This window comes from Vulpes vulpes, chromosome 4, assembly GCF_048418805.1.
Source record: "Vulpes vulpes isolate BD-2025 chromosome 4, VulVul3, whole genome shotgun sequence".
In the NCBI taxonomy this organism is placed as follows: domain Eukaryota; kingdom Metazoa; phylum Chordata; class Mammalia; order Carnivora; family Canidae; genus Vulpes; species Vulpes vulpes.
In genome coordinates this window covers 24,549,641-24,559,821 of record NC_132783.1, presented here as the reverse complement: position 1 = coordinate 24,559,821, position 10,181 = coordinate 24,549,641, and the positions used below count along the sequence as shown (strand labels likewise).

Here is a 10,181-nt window from a genome sequence, read left to right as displayed (position 1 = left end):
GATAGAGCAAAGGACAGTGAAAGACTCATGAAGGGAATGTAATAAGAGAATAAGAAGAGAGCATTTGAGCTTGATTTGAAAAGAGGAAATGAAATAGAGATAGCAGGAATGGAGGATGCAATCACTTAAAGAGGAATCAATGAATGGGAAATGAGTATGGCAAAAAGTATTCCATACTTGGGGGAAGAGCATCTATGTAAGGGAATAAGGAGAAAAGACTGGTAAAGTAGGAGACAGGCGAGGATTCCACAAAGGCCTTGAAACATGGAAGTTTGTTTAAAAGGATAAATTCAATGAAAAAATCTTATTAAAATAAGTGATTACAATATTTCAGTGTATGACTGTAAGGTGGATTTTTTGGTTAGAAACTATAGAGAGTCATTGACTAAAGAATCTAAATTGACTTTAGTACTTCCAGCTCTAAAATGTATACCATCACATCCCTACCTCTTTCCAAAAGGAAGAAAGCTTTTGCTCTGGGCTTGGGATATGAAATGCTATATACTCTTTCTTTTTTTTCCCTACAGGATATGCATTCCTTTATCAATCAGAAAGGACCACTCACAGAAGGCATCTTCAGAAAATCAGCCCATATAAATTCATACGGAATCATAAAGGAGAAACTAAATTCTGGGGACAGAGTGAACTTTGACAGTGAATCTGTTCTTGTGGTAGCATCTGTTTTAAAGCTGGGCAAAGTTCTAGCTTTATCCACACATGAACAACTCAAGGTTTGATTGTTGTCTTTCATTATGATTGCCCAGGAACCATCATAGGCATAACTGATTAAGAACTTGACACACTGGAAAACACTTCATGAAATCAAAATTTAAGGAAGATACTGTAGGAGTTAAAAGCCCCATACATTAGAAATACGTTCTGTTTTCACCATTCACCGCCCGCCTGAAGACCCCATGCAAAATACTAATGCTAATATGACTACTAGTAATAATAAATTTCAAAATATCCACTGGCACATACATAATGTTTACCAAAGCAAACATCCCGCTTTTGATTACATCCTCACCACCCTCCTAATGCAGGCAGTTTCCAAAAGAAAAATCATATGAAACATTTGAAAATAGGTATAGAAGTTTACAATAGTAAGCAAGTGTTTACTTTATGAGGAATCCAAAAAGGCTCAGTGAGGCAATCATTCTTAAGCATCATTTTCTCCTGTCTCTTAATGCCTTTTACTTTATAAGTCATGGAGGAAGGATTTTGCCATTTGTGTCTCCTTTCACCACATCCTAAGCATCCTTTTATTAATATTTGAGATGTCTATCCCACCATCCAAGGTTATAACGACATGGTAACAAGCTCTGGCTACATGCCTCTTTTGATAAAGCTAACTTTTGGAGTAGGCACAACATACAAAAATAGTTTCGATTCTTAAAATTCAAAAGATTGACTAAAACAATAGGTTTTTGAAATTATACAGCTAATTCACAGATATCCAGTTATATTCCTAAAAGGGAAATGGAGAAAGAAGTGAGAACTAGAACAAACAATTTAATCCATCTACCTTGGCACTTGCTAACAACTCTGAACAAAACTATGTTAAGGCAATAATGATGACACTCTTAGAACCAAGGTCATATTTGGTCCTTCCTTGTCCCCCATTACTGTTTAACTCTATGATAGATAGCAATAGTCTCTGACCACTACTACACTGGGCTATAATAAAACACACCAGTAAATATATGTATAGACACCAAGAGAAAGGGGAAAGAATGATGATACATTAAGTACTTGCATAGCATGGTAAGTGTTGCCCTCTTTAAGCTGCACACATGGAATTGACTTTTCTAGCAAGACTTAGTCAGGTCTTTTCTATTTCTGTGTTATAAGCACAGACTAGGAAGATGGTGACCAAGTGTGTGTAGAGTTCTTAGACATTTCTAAAGTTTTCCCTTCCTAAAGTTGACTAATCTTTGTGGAGAATCAGACTCTGCAACCTTGGCCTGAATAGTATCATGTCAAACTATCTGGAGAATTGGCCTACACTAGAAATTAATATATCCTCAGGACCATCATGAGTTTGCCATTAGACTATTTGATACAGTGATTGAAAGGAAGAATGATGCAATTATGAGAGTATTTTTTTAGTAGTTTGCAAAAAAGCACACAAAAGAGTAAGTGCCATATGATAGAACGGAGCTTTGTCTTCATTTCCACTAAAGCTTAGGCTCTGCTTTGAAGCTTTCGTTTTTGTTGGAGAAAATCCACACACCTTCTTTCGCATGTGCACATCGATGGAGAGTCAGAGCTGAGCTCCGTGTGGGTCACAGTTTGGGTATCTATGAAAGAAGTAGGGACTTAACTGAAGTTTTCAACTAAGTGTTTTCTCTGTAATATTTCCAATATGTGTGTGTGTGTGTGTGTGTGTATTTTTGTTATCTACATAGTATTTTCTTCTAAATATCCAAGGAAGTTTACTTTTATCTGACCTCTAGGATAAATGGCTTGGTGTTTTTGATGAAGTGACTGAGGAGGAGAAAATAAATGCAGCCCAGAGGTAATGATGCAATAATTACTCTACTCTGGTCATGTCTCAGAAATACAGGCAATATACTTTTAGGAAAATATTGGCTTACATTTGCCACTTTGTTCACTACAGTAATGATCAAAGCCAAAGAGTTTCAATTCTTCAGACCCATGGACGCATGTTTCAGAATACAGGCATGCCTTATGGCTATTAATGCTCTTCGCCTGAAGAGCATTATTAATGTGGACTCCTTAGCCATTGTACACCTTCTGAATATATGAAACTGGTAGACAAAATTCAGTGGCCTAAGAGAGATCCTAGAGCATCAACAGCCCGTGGTATAATCTTACATTTGTCAAACATTTAACGAGAGTGGGTTAGCTCAGAAATCGAATTTGGTGAAACATTTTTGTATACATTCATGCCTGGAACTCTGCTACAGCAGGTTGTGAACTAGATCTAGAAAGATGTCCTCTGTTTTCCATCTCTATACTTCCAGCTTCCTAAGTGCAAAGACTTGCCTTATTCAAAAGTGCATCTTTCTGACTTTAGGCTTCTAGCCCAGCTGCCAAAAGCGAATGCTGTTCTCTTGTGATGCCTTTTTGGAGTGTTATACAATATTGAGCAACAATCCTCATCCAATCAGATGACAGTTTATAATTTATCACAGAGTATAGCGCCATGCATTCTTTGTCCACCTAATTCCTCCAGCTTTGAATTGATAAACAACTTTATAAAAAAGGTAAGAGAGCTCTCATTTCTGTCCCTTGAGGTTTAGAATCCATGCTTTGAATCTGAAATGTGTAGTAGTGAACTGGATGGATCAGTTCTTAAATGTGCACAACTTCATAGGCTTCCTTGGAATGGCAGAGTTCGTTATCCTACTCTGGTGGAATATGGGAAGGGATGTTGTTAAAGTGTGAAACGCAGAGCAGTTGAGTCGCTTTCTTCCCATCCAGGAGGTTCAATACTACACTACCTAAATAAACAAGAGAGAAGAGTGGTGTGATATGATTGAAAAGAACCTGGGCTTTGGAGTTTGACATGCCAAGGTTAAACTCTCAGCCTGATCTTTGAGGGGTGGGGGAGCTTGTAAAGGCAAAAGCCATGGATTTTGGGCAAAGCCATGGATTCCTGATAACACAATGGTAACAACACCTAGGTCCTCTAGTCAGTACTGGCACATCCTAGGTGGATCGGGCACTATGAGTACCCATGGCTCCAAACACATTGACCTTCCTCTGTAAGTTGTGGCTCATTTAGAAAAATACATGGCTACTGTTTTGCCTCTGTTACATCAGACAGAAACTACTAGAATATTCCAGAACATCCTAATGGAGCCACAGATGTCTAATAAGATGACTGCTTTTCCCCAAGCACATGCCGAGAGACAGCATTAGACAAAGGAAGACATGAGGAGGGACTGCAGTTATACAGACAGACATGTTTTCTCTCCAGCCATGTGAGTTTTTCCTCAAAAAAAAAAAAACAAAAAAAAAAACAAAAAACAAATACAAAGAAACCCTCAGGAATCTCCAAATTCCACTAAGATACTTCCTCATTTAAGAAATTGATTTCATAAGTTTTTCTCTATGCTTTATACATTTTAATTAGATATTATACAGAAGTTATAACCCAATATGTATTGGAAACAAAATTTAAAAAAATAAGTAAAGTTTAACAAATTAGGTTACTTCAAAAACTATCTTAGTTTTAATGATGTAACCATAGGTATCACAATGTTAATTGTGATGTGTTAATAAAAATATACAGAAAGCAGAGTTCCCAAAGAAAAATAACATAGAGTGATACTTTCCGTTGTACTTTGGGTATAGATTTTAAAATAGTACTAGTCAGTGGGCTAAAGTTATAATTTGTGGCCTAGTTTAATAGCTATGACTATTATGACTTATAGCTATGCCATATGAAAAAGAACACCCCTTTGTGGTCCTTTTCATTACAGGTTTCTCTTGTACACTTTTTGATTGAAAATTGCCTCAAGATATTTGGAGTAGACATCACTTCTCTCTTGGGAGAGAATTCAATGGGTTGTGATAACAATGAGAAGGCCGCAGGTACTGTGAATAATTTAATTGGCTTTAGCCAGAAGCAGACAGCAAGGTTGCCATTGGTCTGGCAGATACTTACCCCTGTTCTGGAGCCCAGGGCATCCCCAGGGCAATGATTCTCAGCTGCTCCTTCTTCCGAAGGCTGGCTCACAGGTCAAGGGAGGTTTCACACTGTTGGAGACCAATAAAAGCATAGAAACTTCAAGAAGTTTCTAGCAGTATTAGGAGATAGCATGGAATGATACAGTTTTAGGGAATTTTTTTGAGCACAATTTTAAATGGATCCCACATATATATTATATTATATATGTTGTTAAGCATATAATACATAACTGTGTATTTCAATTTATAATATATAAATGTGCTCTGGTTGAAACCAGAGCATGGGGCTTTTATTCCTCCTCCCTCCTCTTTTTCCTCAGTGGCTCATGAGGCATTCAGAAATTCAGAGCTCTTTAAAATGAGTTGAAAAGAACCAGCAACACTGATAGAAAAGGACTTGACTTGATGTCAAACCACCTCTACAGAGTACAAACTCCAGTGCCCCCATTTGTCAGCTATATGACCTTTGGCCAATTAGTCCAGCTCAGTATCACTTTATTTATGCCCAAAATGTGGAAAAACATAATGTCCAAATCTTAGAAATTTTGTCAAGATTCAATAAGATAAAGGATGTAAAACACATTTCTAAAAAGCCAACTAATAGAACTAGGAGAAGTTCCCCTGAGACTAGTGTTAGTATTATTGGAGCCTAGTTAAACACAGCTCACTGGCAACACCACATTTATAAAACAGAGTTTAGATTCAGAACCTGGAGACCCATATCATCGATTCCTCCATAGTTTTGATATGTCTTCTTTTTACGACATATACCACATTGTGTTGAGGTAATCTTTAGGGTAATCCATGTCATCAGGAATTAAGATGAGTCTAGTGTCATGTCTGAGAATTCGCTGGTATAAATCAAGTGTTTGTTTTTCATTTCATCTGTGACAGAAACACAAACTGTTGAATCCAGCCAGTAAGAAGCACAGTAAATTTCAAAAAGGCACAACTGCCCAATGATACCAAATCCCGATCTGGCATGGGTCCATCCACCTATATGTCTACAGTTTACTAAGTCACTGAAGACTGGATACTCCATAACGGCACTTGACACTTCCTCTTTCTTTATTTTTCCAGTGATGATAAACGAGCCCCTTCCAAGACCCTGCTATTTCCATTTAAATTTTTTTCCTTGGTCCCATATATTGATATTGAGGAAAACTTCCCACAAAATATCTTCTCTATCTTCAATGCCTACCATATCCTATTACATACTTTTTGTATTGTATTGTATTGTACTGTATTGTACTGTGTTGTGTTGTGCTGTATATTTTTACATGGATAATAAAAATGATTCCGTAACTCAGTAGGTAAGACAACCATTTAATTTGGTTCTGATTCATATAACACTTCAGTGGAGGCTCATCTGAGCAGTTCTGGTCTCAGTTGAGGTCACTTGTGCACTTGCAGTTAGCCTGGAGCTCATCTGGAGCTAACGTAGGTGTCTGTCTATTGGTGCTGGAACTCAATTGGTCCCTATGTCTTCCATAAGGTAGCTTTTCCTCTTTTCATAAGGTGGAGGAAGAGCTCCCAGAAGCAAGAGAGACTTCTCAAGAGTTAATGTGGGAGAGGATGTGCAAAGGACCATGCCAAAGATGGTGGTTCACAAGACAAGGAGGCATTATTACTTAAGAGCACACATCATAAAACTCACGGCAGCACCACTACTACACATATCCTTTCCTTTACTGCCTTGTAATCCTCAGTTCTGTACCCCAGAATTTCCTAAGGGATGTTCCAAGTATGGTTGGAAATGTCTTAGAAATAAAAACTCATTTCTTACCGCAGGTCTTTCCCTCATCCATCTTCCTGTCTTAAGCTGCCTTAGGCAACTAATCACATTCTCAGGGAATAAAGCAACAGGAGAATATTAGGAAAAGGGAGGTCCATGTTGCTTATCAGTTTTACAGATTAACTTTCTAGGAAACAAAAATGATCATGGCATAGAGTAAAAGGTTTCTGTGGCAATCTCACAGGAAAAGCCCAAACCCACTAGGTTAGGTACATGGGATATCTGCACCATTTCCTGGATGGAAACCAAAGGGAGCAGAAATTCCTCACAGAATAGCGAGCTGACATGTCTAAGAAAGATGGCCTTCTATGTCCATGCAGAATTCCTTATACCTCAACATGGAACAGATCAGTTAGTAAATGTATTTCGATCAGTCCCAGAATAGTATGGAAGAAATAGAGAGCCACTGCGATTGAAAGACATGCCTCAGCAACAGTCACACAGACCAAATTCCCATGGTCAGATAGCAGTTTGGACACCTCAGCGGCTATTAGTATACATCAATGACACAGAGCAACCAGATAAGTGCCACTTCACTATTTTACAGCCTCCACAGCACCAAAAGACTCTAGAACATAGACACACTCATGAGGGCAATTAAGAAATCCTAAATCTCCAGCAATCTTGGAACAGATTATCAAACTAGACATCAAGTGAGCTATTTAGAACTACAGAATTGTACATTTCTTACATATGCCAGTGTATAGACAGAGATTGCTATCAGTGCATATAGAATATACGATCCAAGGATTGTTTTCCCATTCCCAGAAAGAGTTCCCCTGTCAAATAGGTTTGGAAAATTCATACTTTCCCTTTGAAAGTCAAATGCCCCAATTTTTTCCCATATTTATTTGACATTACTTGACCCTTTTGAAGTGACCCCATTAATTAATCATCCTGGGGACATTTACACTAGATGACATGCTGTATAATGGCCATGGTGAAAATAAGGCTAAGTGAATTAAAATACACTAATCAACCTTCTTCCTTAGATACAGGCCACAAGACCATGAAAAGCAGTGCTTTCAGAAACTCGGCATTTTGGCGGTGTGCTGGCACTTGCAAGAACAACCAGTGCACAACTGCACCATCTGCAAAACCAGGACAGCTCTTTGGATTTTCCCTCACAGATATCTGTGATAATGACAACTTGCCCTTTCCAATTCTGGTAGGTCTCAGTTTGGTCTTTTATTGCCTTCCTGAGGAGAAGGAACTTGGAGAGGCCAAGTGTTTTCATACAAACCTACCCTCAAATGTGGAAATTATTAGACAGCCCCTGGCTGTGGCTGAGGAGCATTGATAGTGTCATTTGATTTAGCCACTGCAGAGTCACGAGGCCAATACAGCAGGACAACTTTTTGTCCATTCCACTTGTTTGCACAGAGACCCATGTAGGCCTGTTAAGATCAGTCAAAATGGACTCTGTGTGCATGAATCATCTTCACATTCTGCCATTGTCTTCCTGAATTCACAGTAGTCTCAGGTCTCCTTCAACTGAGTCTACTTAATCTAACACTAGAAAACATCTTACCTAAGCATAAAGATGCATCCTGTGGCAAATATGAGTCCATTAATTCTAACAGAATATGCTTAATGAAAGCCACAGAGTTTGGCCTGTGTTATCTCAAATTGGTGTACTGAATTGTTAGTGTGGAAATTTACTGAATACCCAGTACCTCTGCAAGGGCTACACTAGATTTGGGAATGTTATGCTAGATGTGGAGAAATTTACCATGTTAGTTACATGCTACCTACTACCCCAGTCCTTGCATCACAGCAGTTTTAGGGGGTAGCTAGAACTACTGTCCTCCACACTTTACAAATGAGTTAGAAAGTTAGAAAGGTATTCAGAACAGTTTGCATGTGCCCCAGGTCACACAATAAGAAGCATAATAGGTTTCCAATCCCTTGGTCTTTCTGACTCCAGCCCTTATTATCGTTCTACACCACAGGGAGAGGACATGAAGATAGATCAAAGGACAGTGAAAGACTCATGAAGGGAATGTAATAAGAGAATAAGAGAGCATTTGAGCTTGGTTTGAAAAGGAAAGGAAATAGAGGTAGTAGGAATGGAGGATGTAATCACTTAAGGGGAATCAACAAATGGGAAATGAGTATGGCAAAAAGTATTCCATACTTGGGGGAAGAGCATCTATGGAAGGGAATAAGGAGAAAAGACTGGCAAAGTAGGAGACAGGCGAGGATTCCACAAAGGCCTTGAAACATGGAAGTTTGTTTAAAAGGGTAAATTCAATGAAAAAATCTGATTAAAGTAAGTGATTACAATGTTTCAGTGTATGAGTGTAAGGTGGACTTTTGGGTAGAAACTATAGAGAGACATTGACTAAAGAATCTAAATTGAATTTAGTCTTTCCAGCTCTAAAACCGTATACCATCACATTCCCTACCTCTTTCCCAAAGGAAGCAAGCTTTTGCTCTGGGATTGGCATATGACATGCCATATACCCTTCTTTTTTCCTACAGGATATGCTTTCTTATCAATCAGAAAGGACCACTCACAGAAGGCATCTTCAGAAAATCAGCCCATATAAATTCATACAGAATCATAAAGGAAACTAAATTCTGGGGACAGAGTGAACTTTGACAGTGAATGTTATTGTGGTAGCATCTGTTTTAAAGGTCGGGAAAGTTCTAGCCTTATCCACACATGAGTAACTCAAGGTTTGATTGGTGTCTTTCATTAAGATTTCCCAAGAACCATCATAGGCATAACTGATTAAGAACTTGACACACTGGAAAACACTTCATGAAATGAAAATTTAAGGAAGATACTCTAGGGGTTAAAAGCCACATAGATTAGAAATACTTTGTTTTCACCACACACCGCCCACCTGAAGACCCCTTAAAAATACTAATACTAATATGACTACTAGTAATAATAATAAATTTCAAAATATCCACTGGCACATACATAATGTTTACCAAAGCAAACATCCTGCTTTTGATGACTTCCTCACCACCCTCCTAATGAAGGCAGTTTCCAAAAGGAAAATAATATGAAACATTTGAAAATTGGTATAGAAGTTTACAATAGTAAGCAAGTGTTTACTTTATGAGGAATCCAAAAAGGCTCAGTGAGGTGACCAAATCATTCTTAACCATCATTCTCTCCTGTCTCTTAATGCCTTATACTTTGTAAGTCATGGAGGAAGGATTTTGCCAATTGTGCCTCCTTTCACCACATCCTAAGCATCCTTTGGTTAATATTTGTGATGTCTAGCCCACCACGCAAGGTTATAACAACATGGTAACCAGCTCTTGCTACATGCCTCTTTTGATAAATCTAACTTTTGGAGTAGGTGCAACAGAGAAAAGTAGTTTGGAATTCTGAAAATTCTATAGATCAACCAAGAAATAGATTAGTTTCGAAATTATACAGCTAAATCACAGATATCCAGCTCTATTTCTGAAAGGGAAATGGAGAAAGAAGTGAGAATTAGAACAGACAATTTAATCCATCTACCTTGGCACCTAACAGCTCTAAACAAAGGGATGTTAATGCAGTAATGATGACACTCTTAGAATCAAGGTCATATTTCATCCTTCTTTTTCACCTTTGGAATTTCCTTGTCCCCCATTACTGTTCAACTCTATGATAAATAGCAATAGTCCCTGACCACTACTACACTGGGCAACAGTAAAACACACCAGTAAAAAAATATATATAGCCATCAAGAGACAGGGGAAAGAATGATGATACATTACG

The 10,181-nt window shown here is 38.1% G+C and overlaps 1 long non-coding RNA gene across 1 annotated transcript in view; it reads right to left on the bottom strand.

The window, feature by feature from the left end:
• Positions 1-507: 507 nt before the first annotated feature.
• The window catches only part of LOC140598443 (uncharacterized), a 90,639-nt gene continuing 80,965 nt past the window's right edge, over positions 508-10,181 (bottom strand). Inside the window, exons 6-7 of the long non-coding RNA XR_012000874.1 lie at positions 4,637-4,728; positions 508-3,467 (exon numbers count right to left, since the gene is read on the bottom strand). This is a non-coding gene — a long non-coding RNA (uncharacterized lncRNA). The remainder of the gene's footprint in view (positions 3,468-4,636; positions 4,729-10,181) is intronic.